Source organism: Heterodontus francisci, chromosome 1 (assembly GCF_036365525.1).
Source record: "Heterodontus francisci isolate sHetFra1 chromosome 1, sHetFra1.hap1, whole genome shotgun sequence".
NCBI classification, from domain to species: domain Eukaryota; kingdom Metazoa; phylum Chordata; class Chondrichthyes; order Heterodontiformes; family Heterodontidae; genus Heterodontus; species Heterodontus francisci.
This window is the reverse complement of record NC_090371.1, coordinates 265,376,183-265,403,417: the sequence shown is the minus strand read 5'-3', so window position 1 is coordinate 265,403,417 and position 27,235 is coordinate 265,376,183. Positions and strand designations below refer to the sequence as shown.

General features: G+C 43.3%; 1 protein-coding gene across 2 annotated transcripts in view; it reads left to right on the top strand.

Moving 5' to 3' along the window:
• Nucleotides 1-7,413: 7,413 nt before the first annotated feature.
• Nucleotides 7,414-27,235, top strand: part of LOC137376043 (protein Jade-1-like) — a 148,926-nt gene continuing 129,104 nt past the window's right edge. Inside the window, exon 1 of one of the 2 annotated variants that reach the window (XM_068044023.1) lies at nt 7,414-7,497. The gene's annotated coding sequence lies outside the window, so the exon portion shown is untranslated. Of the gene's footprint in view, nt 7,498-8,529; nt 8,563-27,235 lie in introns of those variants that run through there. The other variant, XM_068044032.1, reaches the window with a different exon arrangement.

The window sequence follows — 27,235 nt, the reverse complement described above, 5'->3', positions numbered from 1 at the left end:
TTGCGGCATTGGAGGCGGCCCTCTGTCGGGCACCACAGGCCATCAGAAAGCCGCCTGCTTTTGTCAGGCAGCTTTTCTTGGATCCAGGACACCTGCTTGCTACATGTAAAATCCCGCGTAGAGGCAGACAAAGGCTCTTAAGTGGCTGTTAAATGGCCACTTAAGGGTCTTGATTGGCCTGGGGCGGGCGGGCCGTTTTTTGTTGCTGCTCCATTTTACGCCACCCTCCTGCCACTGTCCTGCTCTTTGGGGGTGCGTAAAATTCAGCCCAAGAGCTCATGGTGTTGTGGATAATATATTAGCATAGTTAGAGGATTGACTTACTAACAGGAAAAAGAGAGTCAGGATAAATGGGTCATTTTCAGGTAGGCAAATTGCATGTAGTGGGGTGCCACGGAGATCAGTGCTGGGGTCTCAACTATTTAGAATCTCTACTAATGACTTGGATGAAGAGTCAGAGTGAACTGTAGCCAAATCTGATGACAATACAAAGATAGGTAGGAAAGCAAGTTATGAGGAGGACACAGAATCTGCAAAGAGATATAGATAGGTTAAGTGAGTGGGGAAAAATTTGTCAGATGGAGTATGATGTGGGAAATATGAGATTATCCACTTTGATAGGAGGAATAGAAAAGCAAAATATTTTTCAAATGGAGAGAGATGATAGAATGTATGGCAGCTGTTCCTCATCGGATGAGGAAGGGGCAGAAAGATGGCACTTGCAAAAGAAGCGGCAGAACACAAGGAGCTGGATGAGAAAGCCCCCCAGCTCTGTGGCACTGGAAGTAGCAATGAGCCCGGTGCGCCTCAGCCCAAAAGCGCTGTACCCAGCGAGATGTCCAGCGCACCCCAGCTCCGGGAGACCGAAAGCAGTGAAGCATCCGGCGCACTCCAGCTCTGGGAAGCTGGGAGCAGAAATGTCATCGAGGAGGAGCAGAGGGGAAAGGTACCACCAGCACAGAACAGTCCAAACCTCACTGCCTACAAGAACACCCACCAATGTCACCCCAGCAGAATAAACCCTCCGTGAGTGACCAGGAGGGGTTTCTGAGCCCAATGAATGTGCAACACTTGTGCACACTATGGGTATGCAGGAACATACCCAAGGACTGGGACTAGTAAGGACACATGGTGTTGTAAGCAACATCCAGCTTTAAATGGGTATAAATATTGCTTCCATTAACATGCATAGCATTAAATCCACTATGCAATGTGTTTTAACCTTGGGCGACCTTGCCAAGGTCAAAGCCGACCTGCTGTTTCTGCAGGTGTGTGGGATACCGCACCTCAGCACTTAAAGGCAATGGTTGTGATGGTGGTCCCACGGGCCATCGATCTGGTCAGGGGGAAATGATTCCCATTCCTCTGGCCTGGGTATTCTCCTGTGGGGAGGCAACTTCACCATCTCCGAAGTTAAGGAGGTGGTGGGCGGTCGCCTTCTCATAGCAGATGTAATGTACAACAATGCTCTGCTCCGGTTATTCAATGTGTACGCCCCTGTCCAATACAGTGAGCAACTAACTGTCCTCCAGCAGCTCCCACTGTTGCTGGTGACGTCCAGGCTGGTCATTCTAGGCGATGACTTCAACTGCATCATTGATGCAGCTGGACGATCCAGCTGTGACAACAGCAAACTGGGTGCTACATCCAGGTTCCTAATGGAAACAGTAAAAGATGCCGAGCTGCACGACGTCTTCAGCAACCCTGCAGACGGAGCGCAGCATAGGTACACCTGGTCAAGACCGGATGGGTCTGCCCATTCCGGGATTGACTTCCTGTTTGTGTCCCGTGCTTTCATTGTCAGATCCACCGACGTCAAACCGGTGTTCTCTGACCACTGCCTCTTACTGGCCAACTGTCACTTACAGGACGACCAACGGGTTGGCAGGGGGACATGGAAGCTGAACGTAACACTGCTGACTTCAGGGAACATTGAGGAACTCAAAAGGGATTACAAAGTTTGGACAAACATGAAACCCCTCTTTGAGTCTCCGGTGCACTGGTGGGAAGCGATCAAGGTGAACATCAAGAGGTTCTTTATCCTCAAAGGTGTTCAGAAGGTGAGAGAGAAAGACAGAGGGAAATGTCCCGAATCCAGAACAGAATGCAGAATCTGCTATGGCTGCAGTCAATGGGGATTGAGGTCAAGGAGGATCTCCAAGAGGTGAAGAGCCAATAGGCCTTGCTCTTTGCCACGGAAACCTCCAAGATCATCTTCCGGTCTAGAATCCGCTTCGTTGAGCAGGATGAGACATGCTCGCGTTTTTTCTTCCAAAAGGTACAGAGAGAGCTCTGTGATCAGCAACCTGAAGGAAGAGGACAGCTCGGTAACGTCATCGCAGTCTGACATACTAAGGATTAGCAAATCCTTTTATGCCTGACTGTATGACGTGAAGCCCACGGACAGCACAGCCTCCCAGTCTTTTCTGTCATCTATCACGGGGGTCTTAGATAACAGTACGTGGGAGAGTCTGGATAAACGCTAATTCTGGACGAGCTGACAAAGGCCGTTAGGTCCTTCGAGACGAGACGGAAGTGACGGCTTACTGATTAAGGTGTTTTTGTCTCTGTGGGACTGGATTGGCCCAGACCTGCTGGAAGTGTACGAGAGTATGCTTCTGGCCGGCAGCATGTCAGAATCCATCAGGAAGGCATTATCACCCTTACCTACAAGCAGAGGGGGGACAGGGCAGAAATCAGAGATTGGTGGCCCATCTCACTGCTTAATGTAGACTACAAGATTCTGTCCAAAGTCATCGCCAGTCGGGTCAAGTCTGCTCTGGAGTTGGTGATTCGCTCCAATCAGATCTGTACTGTACCTGGCAGGAAGATCTCTGATAGTCTTGTGCTTATGTATGGGACAGGGGCGTGGACACCTGCCTCATCAGCTTGGACCAGGAGAAGGCTTATGACAGGATATCGCACACACACATGATGGACGTGCTCTCCAAAATGGGGTTTGGCGAGGGAATCTGCAATTGGATCCAACTGCTCCACACAAACATCAGTAGCGCAGTCTCAATCAATGGGTGGGAATCAGAAGGTTTCCCGATCAAATCTGGAGTCAGACAGGGCTGTCCTCTCTCCCCGGTCTTGTTTGTTTGCTGTATCAAACCTTTTGCTGAGTCCATTAGGAAGGATGTAGGCATAAGAGGGGTGACAATCCCAGGCAGTGGAGGCACTCAGGTCAAAGTCTCCCTGTACATGGATGACGCCGCTGTCTTCTGCTCAGATCCGCTGTCCGTTCGCAGGGTGATGAGCATCTGCGACCAGTTCGAACTGGCCTCGAGAGCCAAAGTAAATCATGGCAAGAGTGAGGCCATATTCTTTGGGAACAGGGCTGATCGATCCTTTGTCCATTTCACCATCAGGTCAGACTACCTGAAGGTGCTGGGGATATGGCTCGGAGGGGCCAGGGCGTGCGCCAAAATATGGAAGGAGCGAATAGCCATGGTAAACCATAAACTGAGCATGGGGGAGCAGTGTTCTCTCTCCATTGCGGTTAAGAACCTGGTCATCAGGTGCTAGGTGCTCACGTTGTTACTGTATGTGGCGCAGGTCTGGCCCATACCCCACTCTTGCGCCGTGGCGGTCACCCGAGCCATCTTCCGCTTTATCTGGAGATCCAAAATGGACCGTGTCCGGAGGGACACGATGTTCAAACCTCTGGATAAAGGGGGGGAAAAAAGAACCCAACGTCGTCCTCCTCCTGATGGCCACCTTTGTATGCGGCTGCATCAAGCTGTGCATAGACCCCCCAGTACGCAAACACCAAGTGTCACTACATGCTGAGGTTCTATCTGTCCCCGGTGTTGTGAAGGATGGGTTTGGCCACATTGCTGCAGAACGCTCCATCCAGTTGGACCGTGCCGTACCACCTATCCTTCATGGAAAAGTTCGTGCAGAAAAACTCCTTTGACCACCAATCCATCAGGCAGTGGTCTGCACGGAATGTCCTCAAAGGTCCTATGAGAAAAGGAGATGGTGGATCCTGTCGGATGGTTTCCCGAGCAAACTGCCAATATCATTTGGCAAAATGCCTCATCGCCAGAACTTTCAAACAAGCACCAAGACATAGCTTGGCTGGTGATGAGAATGGCCTTCCCTGTCTGATCCTTCCTGCACGCCCGGAATCTCACAGCCTCTGCATGCTGCCCTCAAGGTGGCTGTGGTGGGGAAGAGACTGTTGCACATCTCCTTCTGGAATGTGCCTTTGCAAAGCAGGTGTGGAAAGAGATGCAGTGGTTTTTGTCAAGGTTCATCTCGAGCAGCTCGGTAACACAGGAGTCTGTGCTCTACTGTCTGTTCCCAGGGATGTATACCAAGATAAACATCAACTGCTGCTGGAGGACCATCAACTTGGTGAAAGATGCTCTTTGCTCTGCCTTAAACCTGCTGCAAAGAGTCATCCACCACCAAGTGTTGCAGACTGGCACATTCCAAAGTCTAGGACTACGTGCTGAGGGATGCAGTAAAGCTTGGAGCAGCCGCTGCAAAGGCTCAATGGGGGAAGGCCACTGTGTAAGGTTTTCCCCCCATAGTGAACTGAGGGGCTGGAAGCTGTGTAAAACCCCTGGGGCTATATGCACCAAAATGTTTTTTACTATGTCATGCCAATGTACATTGCACTTAAAATGGAATGGCAAGAATCGTGAGGCACTTCATGTTCTTCTCTATGAAGAAATCTGATCTCTATTGTACTTTGCGAAATGTGAAATTTGAACTGCTCTGAACTGTGTTGTAATGTATTTTTGCAAATTTTTGTGAATGAAGTATAGTTTTGGGAAAAAAAAGCTGTGGAACTGAGGGATCTGGGTGTCCTCCTACATGAATCACAAAGTTAGTTGCAGGTATAGCAAGTAATTAGAAGGCAATTGGAATATCGGCCTTTCTTGCAACGGAGATGGAATATAAAAGTAGAAAAGTCTTGCTACAACTGAGACCACACCTAAGTACTGTGTACAGTTTTGGTCTCCTTATTTAAGAAAGGATATATTTGCCTTGGAGGCAGTTCAGAGAAGGTTCACTAGGATCATTCCTAGAATGAAGGGGTTGTCTTATGAGGAAAAGTTGAGCAGGTTGGGCCTATAGTCATTGGAGTTTAGGAAAATGAGAGGTGATCTTATTGAAACATTTAGGATTCTGAGGGGGCTTGACAGAGTAGATGTTGAGAAGCTATTTCCCATCGTGGATGAATCCAGAACTAGGTAGCAGTTTCAGAATAAGGGGTCTTCTATTTAAGGCTTCTGGAATGAGAAATTTCTTTTCAGAGGGTCGTTACTCTTTGGAATTCTCCACCCCAGCGGCCAGTGGATCAAGGTTGAGCTAGACAGATTTTTGATCTAGAGTCACGGATTGGGGGGGGGGGGGGGGGCAGGAAAGTGGAATTGAGGCTACAATCAGATCAGTCATGATCTTATTGAATGGCAACTCGAGGGGCTGAATGGCCTGTCCCTGCGCCTATTTCTTATGACTACACTTCACTCCTGTTCCTATTTCCTATGATCCTATTGCCTGTAAAATGTTTTGGGATGCTGTGAAGGGCACTAAATGCAAGTTCCTTCTTTATTGCTTATTTAATGTAAGAAGGAATTGTCTACCCTGAGGCACAGTGTGGCTTTCGAGCAGAGAGATCCACCATTGACATGCTGTTCTCCCTTCGCCAGCTACAGGAGAAATGTCGTGAACAACAGATGCCCCTCTACGTTGCTTTCATTGATCTCACCAAAGCCTTTGACCTCGTCAGCAGACGCGGTCTCTTCAGACTACTAGAAAAGATTGGATGCCCACCAAAGCTACTAAGTATCATCACCTCATTCCATGACAAGGTGAAAGGCACAATTCAGCATAGCGGCGCCTCATTGGACCCCTTTCCTATCCTGAGTGGCGTGAAACAGGGCTGTGTTCTCGCACCTACACTGTTTGGGATCTTCTTCTCCCTGCTGCTCTCACATGCGTTCAAGTCTTCAGAAGAAGGAATTTTCCTCCACACAAGATCAGGTGGCAGGTTGTTCAACCTTGCCCGTCTAAGAGCGAAGACCAAAGTACGGAAAGTCCTCATCAGGGAACTCCTCTTTGCTGACGATGCTGCATTAACATCTCACACTGAAGAGAGTCATCAACAGGAAATCCGGCTGCCTGCGACGAATTTGGCCTAACCATCAGCCTCAAGAAAATGAACATCATGGGACAGGACGTCAGAAATGCTCCATCCATCGATATCGACGACCACGCTCTGGAAGTGGTTCAAGAGTTCACCTACCTAGGCTCAACTATCACCAGTAACCTGTTTCTCGATGCAGAAATCAACAAGCGCATGGGAAAGGCTTCCACTGCTATGTCCAGACTGGCCAAGAAAGTGTGGGAAAATGGCGCACTGACACGGAACACAAAAGTCCAAGTGTATCAAGCCTGTGTCCTCAGTACCTTGCTCCATGGCAGCGAGGCCTGGACAACGTATGTCAGCCAAGAGCGACGTCTCAATTCATTCCATCTTTGCTGCCTCTGGAGAATCCTTGGCATCAGGTGGCAGGACCGTATTTCCAACACAGAAGTCCTCGAGGTGGCTAACATCCCCAGCATATACACCCTACTGAGCCAGCAGCGCTTGAAATGGCTTGGCCATGTGAGCCGCATGGAAGATGGCAGGATCCCCAAGGACACATTGTACAGCGAGCTTGTCACTGGTATCAGGCCCACCGGCCGTCCATGTCTCCGCTTTAAAGACGTCTGCAAATGCGACATGAAGTCCTGTGACATTGATCACAAGTCGTGGGAGTCAGTTGCCAGCGATCACCAGAGCTGCCGGGCAGCCATAAAGGCAGGGCTAAAGTGTGGCGAGTCAAAGAGACTTAGCAGTTGGCAGGAAAAAAGACAGAAGCGCAAGAGGGGAGCCAACTGTGTAACAACCCCAACAACCAATCTTATCTGTAGCACCTGTGGAAGAGTCTGTCACTCTAGAATTGGCCTTTTCGCCACTCCAGGCGCTGCTTCACAAACCACTGACCACCTGCAGGCGTTTATCCATTGTCTCCCGAGACAAGGAGGCCAAAGAAGAAGAATGTAAGAAGGGATTGTGACTTCATTTTTAAATTACCCTCCCGCCTCAGTGTATTTTGAAATTCGACTGTTAAACAAGGCATCAAGTTTTAGAGGGTTTTTTTTGGAAAACGAAAGCGAGATTGCAAAGGAGGCTTACTGTAATTTTGTTGACATGACATGAGAGTGCTCCCTCGTCTGGCAGCAACCATGGACTAGCAGAAAGAGAAGACAGGAGCCTTCCTTCACCCAACCAACTCCACCATAAGGACCAACGTCAGTCACTGCATATGTGAAAGAGGGAGCGAGAAAGAGAGATAGAGGGAGCCACAATCTGCTACTGCAGCTGCTTCAACTCCACATTCAAAAAAAAAATCTTCATTTCTATCCAGTCTCACCTCAACAGGCCAGCTTTAAAGCAAAAACAAAAAACAAACACACACAAAAAAATTACTGCAGGTACTGTCCTCTTTCAATACTTTTAAGCGTTTGGGCTCGTTTTTTTGGGGGGGGGGGGTGGAATTATTGTGAAGGATAGAAAAACAGGAGGACGATGGGGAGTACAGTAAGGAGGGGGGGGGGGAGAGAGAGGAAGAAGAGGAGGAGATCCGGCGTTTAAAAAAAATCTCAAGTTTTTGATGCCTTTCCCGTTGTTGGCCGAGTTTGGGCTGCAAAGGGGTTTTTTTTTAGTTCAGCAATTTGATCCCGAAGGTCGCTGATGATGGAAATAATATAGTACGTCATTAATATGGCGCCAAAAGCTTGTGTGTGGTGTGAGAGAGGGGGAGGGCGAGGAGGCGACAACTGGGGAGGGGGGAAGAATTGTTTTTTATTTGCAAAAGTTGCGGGGTGAGAGTCCCGGTGCAGCAATGTGGAATATGTATGAGGTCTCTATTAAAATTGCAACGGCGTTTAAAAAAAAAATCTCCACATTTTTTTTTAATGTGCAGCGGCTTTTGATTTGGCGTTCTGCGAGGTATATGTGGGATTTGCAATGAGTTGTTTGCGGAGTGCTGGCTGGGCTCTGGGTGTATCTATCTGTAGTTGGAATACACTGTATCTTTTTGCAGCGAATGTTGCAAAGCGGGGTGGAACGTGACGCGGATGGAACGCTCCCGGATCCGGGCCCGGGCCGGCGGCTCGTGCTCACGGGCGGGCGGCTGGCCGGCGTGCAAGCTGCAGAGCAGAAAGCTTTGCTCGGGAGGGAGGGAGGCTGAATAATTTATTTTAAAACAATGCATTCTTTAAATTGCAAAAAAATAAATAAATCGTATCCTAGCGGAAGCATTTGAGCTGTCCATTTGTCACACGCAATCTGCATCTACCCATGATCATAAACAGTGGGGTGGTGGTGGTGGTGTGTGTGTGTGTGTGTGTGGGGGGGGGGTGTCACAAAAAAAGTGTGGTGTATATTTTGGGGTGGGAGGGGTAGGACTTGACCTTTTAACACATGTTGCGCAGATTAAAAACCGGTGAGGAAAATGCATAAGATGCATTTGGCAATGGGATTTTAGCGCACAACATGTAAGTGATTGCTTGTTTACAACGATACGTTTTTTTAAAAAAAAATCGGGATGAATATTTTGCTCCTCAAACGTTAGTTTTGTGCGTGGACGTGTGCACGATAGTCCGGCTTAAACTTTCTTCTGTGCGGCGTCCGTGCCCTTACGCGGTTACTATTGTTTACACAGTGTCTCACTCATCCGATATTTCTTTCCCCTCCCCCGATTTTTTTTTTCATCCTCAATATAATTTTAGAACAGTAAAGTTATGAATGGGGTTCTGTTTCCTGAATTTATTGTAGTTTTTGTCTTCATCTTTTTTGAGGGGGAAAAAACCGCACGCACTTCAGGAATGCTTACTGCAAACACAGCTGCTACCATTCACAACACTGAGCCAATTTTAAAAGTGAAGCAAAATTAGTTATGTTGGGATGCACCTTCATAGCCAGAGGCCATATGTATTCGCAGTAGTGCATTGGCATAGCTCAGTACATTGATACAGCTTATCTTTGACAAACAACAGCATTTGGGAGGGAAGCCATACTCCTGATCTCATAACGAGACTTTGGCAATGCCACTTTCTGTAGTTCTTTTTTGGTTGCAAAGTTTATTGACTTGAGGTTTTTGAGGAATAAACTGGCTTTATCTATTAACATGTCTGGGCAAAGCTGTTCTTTTGTTATTGGCTCTGATTAACCTGTTTTAATATATTCCTGTTTGTGACATTTGGTAGGGACGTATCATTTTTTTTCTGTTCCTAGGTATCTTGTATTCTTTTTACTTTGAGGCAGATACTGATAGCAAATTTGAGTAGGAGGTAATGGACTGCAATGTAATAAGTAATGCTCGGTAAAATTATGTTTTAACAAATACTGCTTTATCCATGGAGAGTGCTTTTAAAAAAAAAATTTGGTAGGTGGTGTAAAACTGTCTGTACAAAGCGAACTGGCTCACTCTGCCAAACCAATTTGTTTATTGGCAGATGAGCGTTACATTGCTGGATTATTGGAATTATCAAATCCGTTATTGATCTTGGTTCAGGAAGTTTTCTCTGCAGGTTTCACCCCATATTCACACCTGAACACTTCCTGATTTTGCTGTGTTAATTGACATGTTTGTGTGTTTTTAAAAATCGACTCTTGCCAATTTGTGGTGCAGCTGTCCACTTTTTATTGAAGTCTTTGCTTTAAGGTCAGAAAGAAAAGGGAAAGTACTCATTTCGGAGAAAACACAGTAGTAAATCTTTTGGATTCTGAGTGGGGCTGTTCTGCTGTTTCATGTGCAATTTGTGGAAACCTGCATATTTGCCCCAGTGGGGCTACACTATTGGCAAAATAGATGGGGATTTGCATTTTGTGTCCAGGGTTTAATTGTAATGTCTAATTGTCAATATAAACAGACAATTTTTTTTTTAAAGCTGGAATTTAGAGATCAGGAATGCAGTACAATATTAGTTGAAATATCTTATAACCCTTGGCTTCAAGAAATACCAAGGACTGAATCTGACAAAACTTCCTGGATTACCAACTACTTCATTTATTTCCACGTGCACATGAATGATTCATTATTTCTGTATAGGCAACGGTAAATTATTGCCAGTGTAATTATCCTAGAAAACAATAAATTGTTTTCACAATTACACTCGCTGTGTTTTACTTAGCATAGTGTAATATAGTGTAATAAAATCAAAGCAAAATACTGCAGGTGCTGGAAATCTGAAATAAAAACAAGAAATGCTCGAAATACTCAGCAGGTCCGGCACATCTGTGGGGAGAGAAGCAGAGTTAACGTTTCAGGTCATTGACCTTCTATCAGAACTGGCAAATTGTAGAGGAGACCACATTGTGAGCAGCGAATACAGTATACTAAATTGAAAGAAGTAAATCGCTGCTTCACCTGAAAGGAGCGTTCGGGGCCTTGGATAGTGAGGAGAGAGGAGGTAAAAGGCAGGTGTTACACCTCCTGCGATTGCATGGGAAGGTGCAGTGGGAAGGGGACGAGCTGTTGGGGGTAATGGAGGAGTGGGCCAGGGTGTTGCAGAGGGAAAGATCCCTTTGGAATGCTGATGGGAGCAGAAGATGCGTTTGGTAGTGGCATCACGCTGGACATGGCGGAGGAGGATCCTATGGAGGTGGAGGCTAGTGGGGTAGGAAGTGAGGACAAGGGGAACCCTGTTGCGGTTCTGGGAGGGAGAGGAAGGGGTGAAGGTAGAGGTGCGGGAAATGGGCCAGATATGGTTGAGGGCCCTGTCAACCACGATGGGGGGCGGGGGGCGGGGGGCGGTGGAATCCTCGGTTGAGGAGAAAGGAAGATATATCAGAAGCGCTGTCATGGAAGGTTGCATCATCAGAGCAGATGCGTTGGAGACTGGGAAACTGGGAGAATGGAATGGAGTCCTTACAGGAGGCAGAGTGTGAAGAAGTGTAGTCGAGGTAGCTGTGGGAGTCAGTGGGCTTATAATGAATATTAGTAGACAGCCTATCCCCAGAGATGGAGACATAGAAGTCGAGGAAGGGAAGGGAAGGGAAGTGTCGGAGATGGACCATGTAAAGATGAGAGAAGGGTGGAAATTGGAAGCAAAGTTGATAAAGTTTTCCAGTTCGGGTCTGGAGCAGGAAACTGCACCGATACAGTCATCAATGTACTGGAAAAAGAGTTGGGGGAGGGGGCTTGAGTAGGACTGGAACAAGGAATGTTTGACATATCCCACAAAGAGACAAGCTATCCATAGCAACACCTTTTACTTGAAGGAAGTGAGTGGAGTTGAAGGAGAAGTTGTTCAATGTGCGAACAAGTTCAGCCAGGTGGAGGAGGGTGTTGGTGGATGGGGACTGGTTGGGCCTCTGTTCCAGGAAGAAGCGGAGAGCCATCAAACTGTCCTGGTGGGGGATGGAGGTGTAGAGAGATTGGACGTCCATGTTGAAGAAGAGGCAGTTAGGGCCAGAAAACTGGAAATTGTCAAAATGACATAGGGCGTCTGGAGAGTCACGGATGAAAGTGGGAAGAGACTGGACCAGGGGAGAAAAGGTAGAGTCAAGATGGGAAGAAGTAAGTTCAGTGGGGCAGGAACAGGCTGAAACAATGGATCTGCCAGGACAGTCCTGTTTGTGGATTTTGGGAAGCAGGTAGAAGCAGTCTGTCCGGGATTGCGGGACTATGTGATTGGAAGCTGTAGAGGGAAGATCTCCGGAGGAGATGAGATCAGTGACAGTCCTGTGGACAGTAACTTGATGTTCGGGTAATATAGTGCAAAATTACCATATCACAACTTTAGCTGAGGTAAACTTGCATGGTGGGGGCAGTGATATTCAGATTTAATAATTAAATTATGTGCTTATTAAAGGTGGCCTGTTGAAGTTTATGTAGTAATGTACCAAGTTGCAGCTTGCTCTCTGTTTAAGTACATAATGCGGACGATGTGACTTTTAAGATCTTTTGTCAAAACAGTTCAGTCTTTCTTTCTGTGCTGATTCAGACTTTCTGGACAAGTTCTTTTTTTTTTGTCTTGGCTTGTCTGCAGTCTTCCCTTCTAGTCAATACCTGGCATGTACTTATACTGTTAGACTATATTTTTGCTAGCTTATATCACTGAGTCAAGTGTGTGATTATACTTACACTACTGTAAACTATTTCAACAACTGTTGGATAATTCTACATTATCCACTTCAATATTCCGTCAAGCATTCTTCACCTCTCAACAGTCACTTAATGCTCTAAAATCTAAAGCAAAAACTTCATACTAAAGTACCTTGGCTTATCAAAATTAAAACTTTACACAGTCAACCATTCTTTGTCATGGTTAGAATTTTAATACATTGTTGTTGACAGATTCGTTTCAAAGATTAGGGGACCATCACTACCAAGAGTAAGCTAAGAACAGTTCTTTAAATTCATTGCTCAATAGTCTTGCTATCTAGGACTGAAAATCAATAATTAGCGTCCAATTAAAACGGCGTGCATTTGTAAATTTTAGTTTTGACTGACTATTTATGCAGGTACTTCATACCTACATTTGATTAAAAGTTAACCTGCTACTGTACAGGCTATTGTTAACAGAACTACCCCAAGCCCAAGTATTGTTTTTCAATGAGAGAAGAAGGAAACTGTCATTCGCTTGATTTGTGCCACTTCAGTCATTACCATACAGAGTTCAAGGTCAGTTCAAGTACCAACTTGCCTTTGACATGAAAATCATGTAAAGCAGTTAACCCCACAGTGCTGGATTTGCCACAGGGTTTCCTAAAGCATTGCTCATAGCCGTGTGGAGATGAGATCTATGTTGATCAGTTTGTTAACTGCAGTGTCTTTGAAATAACTGGAGGCAGCCAATTGGTGTCTGCCATCTCTCTAGCAATTAAAACTCTTTTGTTCCGCGATGTCTTTAGTCTGTGTGGGTTTGATTCTGTTGTTGCTCTGGGGTGTTTTTGTTCGAGTGGGCTCCTTTCCCAGAATAGTCAAAAGCCACCTGAATTCTATCATTAGTGTGTTCATAAGGAATGGTTTGAGTCGTAGCAGTCACTGTGACAGATGTAGGTTAAATGTTTTAACCTGTGTGTATTTTACTGATATTTAAGTAGCCTCTGAAGTCTGGTAATCCAGTAAATTATAAGAATATTTTTGAGATTTACTGCACGAAATTTGAAGTTCAGTTATCTATTTCTTCATTAACAGTTTGCAATTTTCCATATCCTGACATTTTTGTAAATAGGAGCTGAAAACTTAGCGTAGTTTGAAATTTAAAAAGACGGTACTGAATAGGTAACAATATTATCAGCCTCTAATGGTTGTAACTCTTAAGGCCATTAATGTTTTCTTTTCAAGGGGTGATGTTTCTTAAATTCTGTGAAAAAGCTATTTACATTGCAGTGGATGCAATTGTCTAGTTGTGAGGGATTTTCTAGGAGTTTCAGAAAGATATTGTACTGTATTTACAATGTGAATATCACTTGATTTTATTTGAAGAGGGTGTACTTCTGAAATTAATTCTAATTTTGTGAATTCCCTAATTTTATAATCAACAGTGCTATAAAATGTTCTGTTTACTCCCAATAATGAGTAATATTTTCCTTGATTTTTTTTTTTGGCAAGATAAGTAAGTGCAACTTTTAACCAGAGGAGATGATTCTGTTGAGAATCAAAACGAGTGTGGAGGTAGGGAATGAGGTAAGAAGAGCTGCAACAGCTCACCAACGATCTAAGGTAACACAGTACAGGCAGGGTGACGCAAGATTGGAAATGGACAGGGAAGCAGTCTGTTGATGTACTCTACCTATGCTTTAACATTTGTGTTCATTGCACTCATTAGTTATATTTTCTTTTGTTTGCGACCTAGCCATGTCTTTGACTAATTCTGGTACCCTTCATCTGCTTTTTAGTAGAGAAACATGGTTTCTTTTCCTGACGCCACTCATGAACTTTGGTGTGGCCTCCATGGGGACAGGTTGCCAAAGTGCTTGTTCACCCGAGAGCTTTGCTGAATGTTGGCAGGCTATTGACAGTGCGGGGCACCACTTTTGAGGCTGATCTTGCCTTTCTGCAGTGCCTACTCATGCATTTATACAGGTCAGGGCTCGTGAGCAGACATTTCTATCCCAAGGGTCAGAGGCTGGTTGTAGCGTCCTTAACGCCACTCTGGCTGAGGGAAGCCCACTTATCGGATATCACTGCTCTTGGAACTTCTTGTTTACTGTAGCAGAGGAATACTTAAATATTGCACATTGAGAATATTTTATTAGAAGTACAGCTGAGGATGTGCAGTTGTTGAATGAGACTTTGCAGTTTGGTGGAGTGTAATTTATCCACGCTGGCTGGAAGTCCATAGATACAGGGAGATCTGATAAAGGATTGATTTATTTTTGTTACTAAGAGGAAGTTCTGGTTTGGCTTTCTTTATAAGTAGTTAGGCATCTACCTCCACGTGCTGCAGGAATTCTAATGGCTGTTTCCTCCTCTAATTAGCTTTTCCTCCTTGCTTGCTCATAGCAAAGTAGGGATCTGGAGTCAAGAGGCAGAACTATGTACTTGTTGTCAGTTTAGTCCCACTATGTAGCTCCTGTCTCTCTATTTACAGCTGAGTTTTTAATGTTGAGGTTGAGAGGGTGTGTGTGTGTGTGTTTGTATTTTGTATACAAGAAACACAATGCGCAGATGAGGCACATCTTATTCGTTGAATGGTGCCAATTAGCTAGTGGAAACCTTTTGGCTGAGGAAATCCGGTATCGTACTGACATCAGAGATATTCTCAGGGGTCCTCATAAACAAAAGGTCGCTGCCTATGCTGCTGGTGATATGATCATAATAAAAACAAGTGCGCCAAAAAACACTTCAAATCATTACCCAGGAATAAGACGGCACAGCTGACACAGTGAGATAGTGCTGCACATCAGCATCCGAGGCCAAGTAGAATTTTACTGTTACATGGCTGTGAACTTCTCAGCATTCATTGATTACTGTTTGCTTATACTTCTTTAACATTCATTGTTATTATTAACTATCAAACCTTTATATTACAAATTGTGGGTATGGTTGACAGCTTTCTGTATGTCATTAGGCAGTCAGATGAACTCCTTGGAATCAAAATTGGTGCTGAATAACTACATGATCAAACCAGTGTGCCTATATCCTTCTCCATCTGAATTGATTATTTAAAGATTCTGCTGAATTTTCATTAAGGCTGGAAAATGAAGGGGTGCCACCAAGTTGAATACCTGTTACTTTGATATGCTGGCAGTAGAGAGTTGCAAAATTATCTTCATCTGTCAGATACAAGTGGGAGTCATTTGTGACCATTAACAGTTAACTTTTGGTGTACAAGGAAATTGCAAATTTCTTCTTTGTCCTGTGCCAAAGCATACAGCAGTTTTAAGTATTGTTCATAATCTGTTTGTTTCCCATACACAGGTAAAGATGCATGTACAGGGTGACTTCGGGATTCCTGGCATTGAGGTTTCTTCTCTGGTGATGCTAAAGTTGCAGTATAAATTTGGAATTGGAGCTCAGCATGAATGGGGAGGCTTCCTGGAGGGGGCAGGCATGGTGGAGGGGAGGGGGCGGGTTGCACTGTTAAAGTTTGAAACTGCATGAAGTGCAATTGTCTAGTGTGACTTACATTGGGTGTAAAAAGCTTGGGTGGGGTGGGCAGAGGGGGTCCTTGAACCTCCTGGAAGCTTAATTTAAATGTTCAGACAATGTAGATTCTGCCACCAGCACTAACTGATAGAAATCAAAGTGAATGAAGTAGATGTGGCATTTAAAACTGTTGCTCTCTTTGCTCTTCATTAACATGTAACCAGCGTTTGGGCATCATTGAGTGAAGCTTTGCAATTACTGTATGTACAGACTAGTGTTTGGTGGCCAGAGACGAGTGCGGAGCTGGCAGTTTAACTCTGTCTGGTCTGTGGGACGCACGAGTTATAAGCAGGTACCAGTAGTAGAGTGGGTGTGTTTTACTTAAGAGACCAGTGAGTTGAGCTTTTTTTTTCCTGTGGTCCAGATCTGGAAAGTAAATCATGGCTAGTAAATGAGTGAGTGGAATTTTCCAGTCTTGGTCAGGACTGACTGTTTTGATTTTCAGAGGTTGCAGAAATATTTGGCAAACTATGAATGCATGAGAATTTGATACCTCTTATGGGATGCAGTTTTCTGGATTGGCAGTGTTCAGTGTGTTTTAAAAAATATTTTAGGAGCAGGGTAAATAGTTTATATAAACTTCGGCTAGACAGGGGTACTTTTGGGATGTGGCCCTTTCACCAGTCTTAATAACCAATTACTTGAAGAATGGTATTAATCTTAAATCTATTCATCTTGAAATTACTTAAAATCTTCCTGATCCATGAAAGGACTGGCAAGGGTTAAGTGAGTTATTGAGCTAGAGCGAAGAAGTGTTTTTCTCTCTCCTTTCAGTAAGAGATAACCTAGAGAATATATTGCTTGGAACTTTTTGTCCTGGTCCATTTTTAAAAAATAAGCTCCTTCTGATAGTCTCAGGAAATGTTATTTTGTAGTTTTAATCGGGCTAAATGAGCATGAGAAAGTAGTTAAAGTACGCAGCACTGTGGGTCGAATGACTGCAGAGATAAAGGCAAAAGAGTGAATTAGCAGATCTCTAATGGAAAGCAGTAGCTGTGCTGCAATTGCGCCCTCTGTTGGGAGGGGGAAGTATTAGCCAGGGTTCCACCTGTGCAGTGAATCCTGCTACAAAACATAGATAAGGAAGGAAGACTTAAATTTATGTAGTGTTTTTAGGACAGCAACAGGTTTGGCTCTAATGCCTCCATGATTGAATAGCCAGCCTACACGTGTGAAGAATGGCTGCTTATAAGCAGAGGGTGGCTGATGCTATGGAACCATACCCCAGTAAAAATTGGCCTTCAAGGGAGAAGGGAAACAAGTTTTAAAAAAAAAAGAGATTGGAGCTTCAAAGCTGAACTTTTAATATTAAAAAAAACCACAAAAAAGTAAATGAACTGCCCAGTATGTCAGCGAGCCAGATAGACCAAAAGGGTCCTGAGTTCAGTTACCAATTTGCAGCATTTGATGATCTCAACTGGGGCAAGAATGCCGGCATTTTATCTGGTCCCAGTGAACTTTGACTACAGAAAGGAAAAATGGCAAGGGTATCTAGTTATAGCTATATCTCAATAGAAATACCACTTGAGATCCTTATGGCCTAGTGGGTAGAGACACTGTCCTGTGTATCACAGAACAGCTGTACAGATGAGAATTAGCCAGGTTTGATTCCTGCTTTGCACTAACCCCAACTGGGCTGCTAGACTGTGCCTCAGTGCACCTGGCTCAGGAGAAGATCTGTCAGGTTTCCCACTCCTAATCACTTCAGTGACACCTGCTTGGAAAGTGTGCTTGAGTTAACATAAGGCAAGGATAGGATCAGCTTTAGCTGTGACTCAAACATTTGTCAAATAGCTTATTGACGATCATTGTCTAGGCTTGTCTTTGCAGACTGATGGGTGACTAGTTGTTGGGTACATTTGCAATTATGAAAGCACTTACCTACAGAAGTTGAAGAAAATGTCTTGATTGGGAAATTTTTAAAATACCAATTTAAATTCCGACATTAGTTACGAACTGAAGAAAATTTTGCCTCTTAAACTTTCATGTTGAGTCAGCAAAATAATTGGTAATGCAGCTTGTGTGCTTTTAAAATTTTGAATTAGTTTTCCCCCTCACCTCTTTTCCTTGCCTTAAACTGTGAGAGTGGGTAACCTGCAGTAAGGAGGTGAGCTTCCTTCATATTTTACATCTTAAAAAAAAAAATATGGAAGTATCATCTCATCCCTTTTACCACTCCTGAAATCCTAGTGAGAATAGACGAATCATAGGTGGAAACATTTTCTATGTTACAACAGCAACTACATTTCAAAAGTACCTCATTGGCTGTAAAAGCACTTTTTGATGTCGAGCTGTGGAAGGCGACAAGTCCTTGTTTTATTTTTACTGTTTTGTTCTTTAAGACATCAGGGTCTTTATGTCCCACTTTTGGGAGGAGGATCGATGAGCTTCCTTTCTGCCTGGAGTATTTTATGTTGATGTTCTATGGTAAAAATCATCCTCTTACTACTAACACAAGACATCAACCCAATTTGGAAATGAAGTGTGATGATGCTGGCTTCGCACTTGTCGAGTGCCATAATATGCTTCACTGGGAAAAGCAACATTAAGGTCATTGCATGCTGCTGAGAATAGAGAACAGAAAGTTAGGGCTGTGGCTAGTTGACATGAACTCTACACTGAGGAGAACTGGGCATTTGGATACGCTCTGGGGCTCCATAATCCAAAAAGGTGGCTGATCTTCCTGGGTGCGATGGGGCTTGACAAAAATCTCCAGTGGCAGCAGGTTTCAGGGGACCATGCTGTACATCACCAGGAAACCAGACAACTGCTGATACTGCTGACCTAACTCAGCTGGAATCCAGCAGCCACTGAAGAGCCATTGAAGCGTACACGCAATCTTCGAAACATCACGTTTGCGAATAAAAAAATGCCTGAAAACCAATTTGCAATCACTTTTATAATAGCAACACGTGGCTGAACTGTGAGCTTTTCACCCATTGAACTTGTGGTAGCGTCTTTGTTCATAAATACAAGAAATTGAAACTTGCAACTTCATCTACCAACTTGTTTCTATCCTCTCTCTACATGCGGAGTAGCTGTCCTGAAGTTATAAGCTAAATTATCAAAGTTTAAAAAGTAAGTGACTGTCCCTTAAGGTCAGATGTTCCTTATGTGGAAACGATGGCGATTAATGGTTGCAGTGTGCAATTGTAAATCTTCCTAATAAAGGCATATTTGGGCAGTTGCTAAGAGGACAACATTTACTAGAACACTTCATTTTCAGTCTGCTTACTTATGTGGTAAATGTTCTGTCTTGTTCTGAGAGTTGCTATGCACTTGTATAATAGTGGCATTGATGCTTTTTCGATTTGGTGGGATTCAGGCTAGGTTAGGTTGTCAGTGTCTGTGACTGACAGGTCAGCAGTGTAGTGGTGGTGGTATTCCCCGACTCCTCTTCACCCTTCCGGAACCTGGCCCTCAATGCTTCAGTAAATTCTTTGCTGAAAGTGATTCTGCTGAATGGATAGCTCCAGTGCAGTTGCTGAGCACAATGCATTGCAGAAGTCATTTTATTTCCCCTCAAAGGAAAAGCACTAGTCAGTGTGAGGATTCGTTCACAATCATTTAATTAAGCTCAAAAAAGAACGGGCACAGTTTGAATGCCCAGAATGTTAGTGTCTGGACAGGGTGGGAAAACTGGGCGTATCGGTACTGTCTGGAGGAGAGAGCACTGCTATTTTGTCAGAGACGCGTGTTTATTTTAACATATGTCTCTATTGGAAAGAATGATTGCAACACTGTCATTGACCAGCCCTGGCGGTGTTAAATTTTTAATATTCATTCAAATTGTGTGAGCACAAGTGGAGCTATTTAACCCGCGTAACGATACAGGAAATTTCCATTTATATAGTAAAAAGACCGTGTCCCAGTTCACTTGGCAAGAAGCTCAGTGAAGTAAACAATAATTATAGGGAGATTGCAGCCTGCTACTGTTGAAGACATTGAGTGCTAATCTTCAGTTATTTGGCTCATAGGGAGTTATGGAATGCACCTCACTGATGGATGAAAAACGGTGCCTCCTGCAGTCTGTTTGTGCCTCCTGCCCCTTACCTTAAATCTATGCCCCCTGGTTATTGACCCCTCCACTAAGGGAAAAAGTTTCTTCCTATCTATCCTATCAATGCCCTTCATAATTTTATATAGCTCAATCAAGTCCCCCTCAGCCTTCTCTGCTCTAAGGAAAACAAAAGTATAAAGGAGCAAGTATAAATTGGATTTAAATCATGTACAGAAAGTGAAACAAAGATTAGTATAACCAGATGGGATTAAGAAAGATAAAAAAAGAGACTTTCAAAAAAGTAAAACAAAAGTGCATTTAATTTTTTTTTTAACAGTCTCCAACCATAATTTCTGAAGGCATGAGACTCCACACTTGTAAAATTGAATTTCAGGACCTGAGAGGTTGTTTGGCAGTAATAATCACATATCATGCTGTTAAAACCCACTTACTCCTGATTGCACCAGTTTAACTTCTTCAGCCATTTTTAGTGTGTAACTAGCGAGCAAATACAGCCATTGCAATCGTTTCTTGGCCAAGTCTATTGGTGAGGGCTGCAACAGCACACCCTTATCAATTGCACACGTGCTTACTCCAGAAGTTGCGATCAGATTTCCTCAGTTCTAACGCTGAGCGTGTAAGCCTCATCGTTATTCTCATCACAAATTCCAGGCCATTTTATCCTAAGACAAAGTTGTGATGAGATTGAACAGTGCAAGTGTCATTTCGGCTGATCTGAGATGAAACTTCAGAAAGTACAGTCTCCAGTTAGTCTTTTCATGTTGGCGTTCAGTTTACTATTAATTTGGATGACTGACATACATTTGTACTGGTTCCATAATACACTCTGAAGGAACTGAAAGTCCGTTATTGCAAGTGAACTGGTAACTCAGCTGAGCTTTAGGACGCTTCTTGAATTGGACTATGTGGTTAAATCATTTAAACTGAAAAATTATTCACAGTACCAAAACACTGCATTTTGTACAACTGTAAAATAAAATTAAAAATGATAAAAGTGCCCAGATGGTAGAAACTGGAATTTTCACTTTCTTTTTAAATGCTTGACTTTGTTAAACATTGTATGCTATTTACAAAAGTTACAGGTATAACTTCAAACAATTATGGGAAAGCCCAATAGTCTGGGTTTGATTATTCTTCAATCTAGTTTGTCCTTCAGATGTAAATGAAAAGCAGAACATGAGCCTCAAAAGACTCTTGGGGGAAAGAAATACAGTAAAAGAGCATCTGGCCCGACAGTCGTTACCCCTGCCTGCTCCCCACTGTATAATTGACCTTAATTCCATCACTCTGCCTCTTCCTCATATCTTCCAAGGCGCGCTCTTTCCAGAAATGCATCTAAATCTATTGTGTCTATGTATCCTATTTTCCTTGCTGGATTTGCATGGTAACTTACCCATCTGTCTGTTGCTCTTTCTATGTGAAATAATTCTATTTGAATTTACTACTTACTTTCAAGTTATATTCCCTAGTCTTTAAAACCTTTGCGGAATGTATTTTAACAAATTCCCTCTGTCATTTTGAAAACTCCTAGCTTACCTCAAAACCTCATAACAGGAACACAAACTCAACTTTCCTAAATGTTTTCTTGTAATTTAGATTTCCAGGACCTTGACCTACATTGCACCTTCTCAAATCATGCGGTATGGAGGGAGCACCACATGTAGTCTAACTAGTACTTTATAGAGTAACTAGATCACCTTTCCTTTGCATTCTGCCCCAGTGCTAATTAATCCCAGTACACGGTTGGCTTTTTTTTTACTGCAGGCATGCACAGTAAATGCCCAAGTCACATTTTCCTGGTTCTTGGTAGGGTTATCAGGCTCTTCATCTGTGATTAAAAAGATGCTTGAATTGAGCTGAAAACAGAGTCTTATGAACTAAAAATGCATGCTGAAAAGTTAGGAAATAATGTCCCGTCTGCTGTTGCCCAGTTCTATGTCTCTCTTACAATATCTTTAATTTTAGTCAGATAGAAGCTGTCCAGTCACATTTTAACTGAACTGACGGTTGTGCTGAAATGTTGTCCAGTGGTTTCAATTCTTTTCAGAATTGCAGTTAACTTTGCCAACAAATCCCTACTGTGTCTCTCCTTCTCCCACCCTCGTCCACCACAGATTTTTCTTTCAGGTTTTCCTCCTGCAGCCTCCAAATATTCCCCCGCTTTCAAACCTTACGCCTTGCTGCTGCTTCTGTTCTGGGGTGCTGACAGATCTCTGGTACCTCCCCCAAATGGCATGCTTCATGAGCTTTACCAGGCTGTAGGGGGAAGGAGAAGAGTTAGAACTATGCCTAATCTTCACCTTGCTATATCCACACAGCCTAAAGTTATTTTGAAGTAAATCTCTGCAGAGGAAAACAAATTGCAAATGATGACATCTCCAGTTTCCACCGTCTGCAGATAGTATAATATCATTTAACTCCACTTTATTCCCTGAAGTTTGAAAGAGTAGAAAACTGAAGCACTGGTCTCTCAGTTTGGTATCTCCATTCCGAACTGACATCGTTTATCAATTCACATGCGAGTTCAGTTGAGTAGTTATTGTTATTGCACTCTGGTAATCATTTTATATTATTGTACCTGTAGACCTGTAGAACTTTACCTTCAGTTTGAGGGAGGGAAGAATGGATCCAAGACGAGTATTTTAAACTTAAATAAGGGCAATTATGAGGGCATGAAAGCAGAGCTAGCTAAAGTAAACTGGCAAATTAGGTTAAGGGATAGGTCAATAGAGATGCAGTGGCAGACATTTAATGGGATATTTCAGGATACACAGAATAGATGCATTCCAATGAGAAAGAGAAATTCCAAGGGGAGGACCCGCCATCCGTGGTTAACTAAAAAAGTTAAAGACAGTATCAGACTTAAAGAAAAAGCATATAATTGTGCAAAGATGGGAGGCAGGTCAGAAGATTGGACAGAATATAAAGAACAGCAAAGATTGACTAAAAGATTGATAAGGAAGGTAAAATTAGAGTACGAGGGAAAGCTAACTAGAAATATAAAGACAGATAGGAAGAGTTTCTTTAGATATTTAAAAAAGAGTTAACAAAGTGAACATTGGTCCTATAGAAAGTGAGTCTGGGGAATTAATAATGGATAATAAGGAGCTGACAGATGAATTGAACAGGTATTTTGCATTGGTCTTCACTATAGAGGAGACAAGTAACATTCCAGAATTAGCTGTAATTCAGGAAATGGAAGGGAGGGAGGAACTCAAGAAAATTACAATCCCCAGGGAAGTGGTGCTGAATTGTTGGAGCTGCAGGCTGACAAGTCCCCGGATGCTGATGGACTTCATCCTAGGATGTTAAAAGATGTGGCTAGTCAGATAGTTGATGCGTTAGTTTAATTTTCCAAAGTTCCCTAGATTTGGAGAAGGTTCTGCTAGACTGGAAATTAGCAAATGTAACTCCTTTAATCAAAAAGGGACAGAGACAGAAAGCAGGAAACTTAACATCTATCTTAGGGAAAACATTAGAAGCTATTACTAAAGATGTTAAGCAGGGCACTAAGAAAAATTGAAGGTAATCAGGCAGAGTCAACATGGTTTTGTTAAAGGGAAATCATGTTTAACCAATTTATTGGAGTTCTTTGAGGGAGTTACATATGCTGTGGATGAAGGGGAACCAGGGAATGTATTGTACTTAGATTTCTAGAAGGCATTTGATATGGTACCGTATCAAAGGTTGTTGCGAAAAGTATAAAAGCTCATGGTGTAGGGGGTAACATATTGGCATGGATAGAAGATTGGCTAGCTAATAGGAAACAGGGAGTAGGCATAAATAGGTAATTTTCTGGTTGGCAAGATGTAACGAGTGGTGTGCCACAGGGATCTGTGCTGGGGCCTCAACTTTTTACAGTTTACATAAATGACTTGGATGAAGGGACCGAAGGTATGGTTGCTAAATTTGCTGATGCCACAAAGTTAGCTAGGAAAGTAAGTTGTGAAGAAGAAATAAGGAGGCTACAAAGGGATTTAGCTGGGTTCAATGAGTGTGCAAAAATCTGGCAGATGGAGTATAGTGTGGGAAAATGCAAAGTTGTCCATTTTGGCAGGAAGAATAACAAAGAAGCATATTATCTAAATGGTGAGAGATTGCAGAGCTCTGAGATGCAGAGGGATCTGGGTATCCTCGTGCATGAATCACAAAAGGTTAGTATGCAGGTACAGCATGTAATTAGGAAAGCTAATAGAATGTTATCATTTATCGCGAGGAGAATTGAATACAAAAGTAGGGAGGTTATGCTTCAGCTATACAGGACATTGGTGAGACCACATCTGGAGTACTGTGTATAGTATTGGTCTCCTTATTTAAGGAAGGATGTAAATGAGTTGGAAGCAGTTCAAAGATGGTGTACTAGACTGATACCTGGAATGGGCGGGTTATCTTATGAGGAAAGATTAGACAAGCTAGGCTTGTATTCGCTGGAATTTAGAAGAGTAAGAGGTGACTTGATTGAAACATGTAAGATCCTGAGGGGTCTTGACCGGGTGGATGTGGAAAGGATGTTTCCTCTTGTGGGAGAATCAAGAACTAGGGGTCACTGTTTAAAAATAAGGGGTCGCCCATTTAAGACAGATGAGGAGAAATTTTTTCTCTGAGGGTCGTGAGTCTTTGTAATTCTCTTCCTCAAAAGGCGGTGGAAGCAGAGTCTTTGAATATGTTTGAGGCAGATGTAGATAGATTCTTGATGAGCAAGGGGGTGAAAGGTTATTGGGGTAGGTGGTAATGTGGAGAAATCGTTCATCAATGAACTTATTGAATGGTGGAGCAGGGCTGAGTGGACTACTCTTGCTCCTAATTTGTATGTTCGTAGACTGTATTATGTAGCAGAAAACGTTTTCTGAAAGTATAAACTGAATTTTGTCATGGGGATAGGGGAAGTTCTAGTTTTATTACCTCCTGAGGTTCATTAATGAGCAATAGTGAAACTAAATCTATTTTCTGATGTGCAGCTAAATGCCCTCCAGTGTTTCATTCCAACAATATAATGAAATTGCCCCTTTTTTAAAAACTAAGACACTACCAAAAATAATCTGATTATTGAAAATGTAGTGTGCATTTTGGAGCCCTGGTCACATGGTTCGAGATTTTTGAGGGCCAACTTAATTAAGTGCAATCGTGTTGCATTCTGTTGGAAAAGAAACTCTTTTCCAAAACTGGTCAAGTAAATAATAAACGATGCTTGGGCGTGATTGAAAGTCAGTAGCCAGATCAGGAGATGGCGAGAGAGGGGGTTGTTCTGACTGCATCGTAATCATAGTAGCAAAGTTCGAGTGGTTTATAATGTTTATCTGAACCCTGGAGATAAGATAGGAACCATGTAGCCACTTCCAGATATTGCTTTTTACTTGTGTGTCTGTTGCAGCTGTTTGCACATATTGCTGTTGCGTGCTTCACGTAATTTTGATGGGATGGTCTCTGACACCAGGGATTGCTGATTAGTTTATTGACACGATCTGCGATTTATTTACTGAGTCATTATAGCCTGATATCTAACTTTGTAGTTTAATTGCGGAGAAGAGGAGCCTCTGTTTGTGCTACTTCTCCGGGTGTTGGTGCCGGGAAGAAGTAATGTTTCACAGAATGGGAGTGCTGTGAGAGTATGTGTGCATTATCTGTGCTGTTGCTTTTCTTCACATGAACCATCTAGTCTAGTGCAACTCCCGAATTATTACTCTTTCTAAGCCACTATCCAATTCTCTTTTAAAAGAATTTATGGACTGCTTCATAGACAGCGGAGTATTTCACATTATAATCACCCCCTTTGCAAATATTTTTCCCATAATTCTTTTTATCTTAATTTTTTGCCCTCTTGTAGAAATCATAGAAATTTATAATATGGAAGGAGGCCTTTCACTCCATTGTGTCCATGCTGGCCGACAAATAGCCATCCAGCCTAATCTCACTTTCCAGTTCTTGGTCTGTAGCCTTGTAGGTTATGGCACTTCAAGTGCGTATCCAAGTACTTTTAAAATCTTGAGGGTTTCAGCCTCTACCACCCTTTCAGGCAGTGAGTTCCAGATCCCCACCACCCTCTGGGTGAAAACGTTTCCCCCTGAATCACCTCTAAACCTCCTACCTCTTACCCTAAATCTATGCTCCCTGGTTATGGAACCCTCAACCCAAGGGAATAGGACCTTCCTGTTGACTCTATCTAGACCCCTTATAATTTTACATACTTCAGTTAGGTCTCCCTTCAGCCGCCTTTGTTCAAAACTAAACAATCGTAGCCTAACCAATCTTTCCTCATAACTAAAATTCTTCAGTCCAGGCAACATCCTCGTAAATCTCCTCTGTACCCTTTCTAGTGCAATCACATCTTTCCTAGAGTGCGGTGACTAGAACTGCTTGCAGTACTCTAGCTGTGGCCTAACTAGTGTTTTATACAGTTCCAGCATAACCACCTAGCTCTTATATTCTGTACCTCAGCTAGTGTAGGCAAGTATCCTGTCTGCCATCTTGACTACCTTATCTATCTGTCCAGCCACCTTCAGGGATCTGTGGACATGTACTCCAAGGTCCTTTTGTTCCTCTACACTTCTCAGTATCTTACCATTTATTTTGCCTTGCTGGCCTTCCCCAAATGCATTACCTCACACTTCTCCAGATTGACGTCCATTTGCCACTGTTTCGCCCACTTGTCTAGTCCATTGATATCTTTCTGCAGTCTACAGCTTTCTTCTTTATCAATTACACAGCCAATTTTTGTATCATCTGCAAATTACTTAATTATACCCCCTACATTCAAGGCCAAACCATTGATCTATACCACAGAAAGCAAAGGACCTAGAACTGAGCCCTGCAGAACCCCACTGGAAACAGTCTTTCAGTCACAAAAATACCCATTGACCATTACCCTTTGCTTCCTGCCTCTGGGCCAATTTTGGATGCAGCTTGCCACTTTGCCTTGAATCCCATGGATTTTTACTTTCTTGACCAGTCTGCCATGTGGGACCTTATCAGAAGCCTGGCTAAAATCCATATAGACTACATCAAATACACTACCTTCATTGACCATCCTTGTTACCTCCTCAAAAAATTTAATCATGTTAGTCAGGCACAACCTTCCCTGAACAAATCCGTGTTTACTGTCTTTGGTTAATCCATATTTATTTAGAGATATGGCACTGAAACAGGCCCTTTGGCCTACCGAGTCTGTGCCGACTATCAATCACCCATTTATACTAATCTTACATGAATCCCATATTCCTACCACCTCCCCACCTTCCTATACTAGGGGCAATTTACAATGGCTAATTTACCTATCAACCTGCAAGTCTTTGGCTGTGGGAGGAAACTGGAGCACCCGGCGAAAATCCACGTGGTCACAGGGAGAACTTGCAAACTCCGCACAGGCAGTACCCGGAATCGAACCCGGGTCACTGGCGCTGTGAGGCTGCGGTGCTAACCACAGCCTGTCCCTCAGAATTTTTTCCAATAATTTTTCACCGCCAAGGTTAGGCTGACTGCCTGTAACTGCTCAGTCTATCCCTTCCTCCATTTTGAAACAATGGTACAACATCAGCTGTCCTCCAGTCTT